This window comes from Macrotis lagotis, chromosome 7 (assembly GCF_037893015.1).
Source record: "Macrotis lagotis isolate mMagLag1 chromosome 7, bilby.v1.9.chrom.fasta, whole genome shotgun sequence".
In the NCBI taxonomy this organism is placed as follows: domain Eukaryota; kingdom Metazoa; phylum Chordata; class Mammalia; order Peramelemorphia; family Peramelidae; genus Macrotis; species Macrotis lagotis.
In genome coordinates, this window is record NC_133664.1 from 147549205 (window position 1) to 147553819 (window position 4615).

The following is a 4615-nucleotide window of genomic DNA, read 5'->3' on the forward strand; positions in this document are numbered from 1 at the left end:
AGGAAGAAGTAGTGGTTGAGGGGTGACTCTCATCAGAAGGTTGGATGATTCTTTAGATCCCGTCTTCATCAATCAATGGCTACTTTTAAAAACACAAAATAGATCTATTTGAAGCACGATTCCCAGAATCTTTTCCATTTTAATGCTTTTGGTACAGCAGAAATTCCAGAATGATCTACACGGTTTAATTCCATTTTTTTTAGTTTCTTCTTCCTCTTTTCTCAGTCTAATTCTAGAAATGATTTAACTCGCAGAAAAAACGCTGCAGACAATTGAAGTCGGGCCTCCACACGCAATTCAGCCGCTGGGTGTGTGCCTCAGCCAGCCGCTGGCGTAGAGGAGGGGTCGGCTGTTGGGGCCGGCTTGGGTCTTGGCACCTTGAAGCGCATGCTGACGACCCCCTCTATCCCGGCCTAGATCTCGTCGTTTTCCTCCACAGGCCCGATGCCCTTGGGCGTCCCCTTCTTCCAAGGCCATGATCCCGGGGACGGAGCTGATTAAGTGGGAGATGGAGAAGATAGTGGACGGCGTGTGCCCCTCCTGCTGCAGCCGGCCCTTGGCCTTGAGCCACAGCTTCAGCGCGTGCGGGTCCGGGACCTCCTCCTTGGGCATGAAGCTGCTGGCCGGGCAGGAGGTGGTCCAGGGCTGCCCCTTCTTCTTGCACTCGTCCTGCACGTCCCTGGCGGTCATGTCCAGGCACAGGGCGTAGCCGGCCAAGCGGGCCTCGGGCAAGGCGGCCCAGCACCACGGCCAGCTCCACCTCGTGGTACAGGCAGGGGCCGTGCTGCAGCAGCAAGATGGGCTGCCCTCGGGGGCATAGGCCATGGAAGGCTTCAGGACGACTGGGCGGGGCAGCACTGCCCGGCTCCTCCGCGTGCTCCTCCCCACGCAGACGATGTTCTGGCCCCACTCCCAGAAGCGCGGCAGCCCCCGGGGCCGCGGCCATGGCGGAGGCGGGCCAGAGCGCGCCGGGCCGGGGTCACCCCGCATGCGGGCCCCCAGAGCTCTGTATTTTCAATGGAGTCCCTTTTTTCCAGTTGAGTCCCCTTCCCCACCCCATCTCTGTGGGAGAAAGTGACTCTTCCAAGAATATGCATAATAACAGCCACTATAACCCCCCCCCCACACACACACACCCAGGGACAGGTGTGGGCAGCAGATCTCAGTAGAATAAGGAGATAAACTACATAGCCCAAGAGCCCAGACCCCCTTGTGTGAACATAATCCAGAGCCTGTTGCTCCCTCCAGCCCCCCCCCCCGCCCCCCGCAGACCTAGGGAGGGGACCACAAATCAAGGTCACAGGCACTGTAGAGAAAGTATCTAACACCCCCTATTGGCTAGACCACATGGAGTTACTGGGTACAGTGAGAAAAGCCTCTAGCGATTTCAACATCAAAGGTCTGTGGACCAGCCCCTCCCCCAACAAAGGATCCTAGGAAAATGAAGAAAAGACAGCAGTAGGGGAGAGGGGGGATATCAAAACCTACCTTGAAGTCAAAGATCCTAACTCAGAGAGATCCAAAGTTTCTGAGGAGAATATGAATTGATCTCCAGTCCAGAAAAACTTCTTAGAAGAGATCAGATAATAGTTTAAAAATCACTTGCAAAAATTGGGAAAAGAAACGCAAGAGAAAATTAGCACCTTGCAACAAGAAAACAAATCCTTGAAAAATATAATCGAACAAGTGCAAAAAGAAAATAATTCTCTCAAAACCACAATTGGGCAAATGGAAAACTCATTCCAAAATAAAATTGATGAAATGGGAAAGGAGTTGCAAAAGTAAATGAAAAAAATTTTCTAAAAAAAGAATGGATTCTGTGGAAACTAATGACTTTGTGAGACAGCAAGAATATGTTAATGAATCAAAAAAATCAAAAACCAGAAAAAAACAAAAAAATACCCCATCAACAAAACCAAATGATCTAAAGAATATAACCTGGAGAGACAACTGAAGAATCATTGAGCTTGCTGAAAACATTGAGGATAAAAAAAGCTGGGTCTCAATATTTCAGGATTTAGTGATGGTAAATTGCCCTGCTATCATGGAAACAGAGGGCAAGATAGTTATTGAAAGATGACATCGATACCAATCTGAAAGGGATTCCAAAATGAGAATACCAAGGAATATTGTGGCCAAATTCCAGAACTATCAAAGAAAAGAGAAAATCCTACAAGCAGTCAGAAAGAAACATTTTAGATACCAAGAAGCCACAGGAAGGATACACAGGACCTAGCTGTATCAACATTAAGGGATCAAAGGGCCTAGAATGTGATATTCCAAGGGTCAAGGGAACTTGGAATGAAGCCAAGAATTCATTATCTGGACAAACTGAGTCTTCTCTTCTAGGGGAAAAGATGGACATTTAACAAAATAGGAGGCTTCTAACATTTCCTGACAAAAAGACAGGAACTAAATAGAAATTTTGAACTCCAAATAGGAAACTTAAGAGACACATGAAAAGGTAAAAAAGGAAAAGAAAAGAAAAAAAACTGATACCTAATTAAATGAAACTAGCTATATTCCAACATGGGAGAAAGTTCCTCATAACTCTTGAGAATTTTAACTCTATTAGAAAGAATATACTTATCCAGAAGTAATGGACACTCATGACTTATCTGAGACTCTGATAGAAAAATTTAAAAACAATATCTCCCTAACAAGTGGGGGATAGTAAAGAGATGGGAGGATGAAGGTGATTGAATGGGGCAAATCACATTCCATGAAGAGGTACAAAGGACCCAGTGCAATAGAGGGGAAAAGGGAGGGGGTGAAAACCACTTGAAAGAAGGATTAACATACACACAATCAGTTAAGTTAAGAAACATATTTTACTTTTCAAGTATTAAAAGAGGAAAGGGAAAGGGAGGAGAAAAAGAGGAATTAACAGAAGGAAGGGAAAGAAGAAAAGGCAAGGGGAGAGGGGAACAAAAGGGAATGGGGATTGAATATGAGGAACCAAACACATTGAAAGCGGTGGCATTCAGAAGCAAAATACTTGATAATATGGTTCAAGGGGAAAAAGGGGAAAAATATAAACAGAGGGAAGATAGCATAGAGGGCAATAAAGAGTTAGTAATTGTAACTTTGAATGTATATGGAATGAACTCTCCCATTAAATGTAAGCAAATTGCAGAATAGATTAAAAAATGGAATCCTACAATATGCTATTTACAAGAAACTCATTTGAAGCAGATAGATATATGTATGGATATGGATATGGATATGGATATGGATATGGATATAGATGTATATGTGTATATATATATATATATATATATATATATGATGTAAGGTTGGAATAAAATATAGAGTAAAGGTAAAAGTTGGAGAAAAATATATTTTGTTTCAGTTGAACTAAAAAATGCAGAGGTAGCAATCCTTATCTCAGACAAAGTAACTGCAAAAATAGATCTCATTACAAGAGATAAGGAAGGAAACTATAGCCTCCTAAAAGGTACCAAAGACAATGAAGCAATTTCAATACTAAATATGTATGAACCAATTGGCATAGTATCCAGATTCTTAGAGGAGAAGCTGAATGAGTTACAGGAAGACATAGACTGCAAAAAATCGACTTTTGGGAGACTTCAACATCCCTCTATTGTATTTAGATAAATCTAATCATAAAACAAACAAGACAGAAGTTAAGGAGGTAAATAAAATGTTAGAAAACCTAGACAATGATAGACCTTTGGAGAAAATTGAATGAGGATAGAAAGGAATGCAGTTTGTTTGTTTTTATTTCTTGCAGTACTTGACACTTACACAAAAATTGACCATGCACTAGGGCATAAAAACCTTATAATCCAATGCTGAAAAGTAGAAATAGTGAACATTTCCTTCTCAGATCATAAAGCAATAAAAATAAGTTGTAATACTGGGCCATGGAGAGCAAGACCTAAAACTAATTGGAAACTAAATAACCCCCATTTTATAGAATGAGTAGATCAAACAGCAAATTATAGATAGAATTAATGATTTCATCCTAGGTAATGACAATAATAAGACTACATTCCAAAACTTATGGGATATAGTCAAGGCATTTGTTAGAGGTTATATCTTTAAATGCTCACATGAATAAAACAGAGAAAGAAGAAATCAATAAATTTAATATGCAACTAAAAATTAGAGAAAGAACAAACTAAAAATCCCTTATCAAATACCAAATTAGAAATTTTAAAAATTAAAAGAGAAATTAGTAAACTTGAGAGCAAGAAAATTATTGAATTAATAAAATCAAGTGTTTGTTTTATGGAAAAAACAATAAAATTTATAAACCTTTTGATAATTTGATTTTAAAAAATGAAAGAAATTCAAATGAAAAAGGTGAACTAACCACAATGAGGAAGAAAATCAAGTAATAATTTGGAATTATTTTGCCTGGCTGTATGCCAATCAATTTAATAATCTAAATAAAATGGATGTATTTACAGAAATATAAGTTGCCCTTGTTAAATGAAGAGGGAATTAAATACCTATATAATGCTATCTCAGAAAAAGTAATTCAACAAGCCATTATTGAATTCCCTAAGAAAAAATCTCCAGGGACAGATGAATTCACAACTGAATTAATAAGGAGGGATAGTAAAGAGATGGGAGGATGAAGGAGATT

The 4615-nt window shown here is 40.2% G+C and overlaps 1 pseudogene; it reads right to left on the reverse strand.

The window, feature by feature from the left end:
- Window positions 1-317: 317 nt before the first annotated feature.
- LOC141494172 (oxaloacetate tautomerase FAHD1, mitochondrial-like) lies at window positions 318-990 on the reverse strand (annotated as a pseudogene).
- Between the last annotated feature and the right edge of the window lie 3625 nt (window positions 991-4615).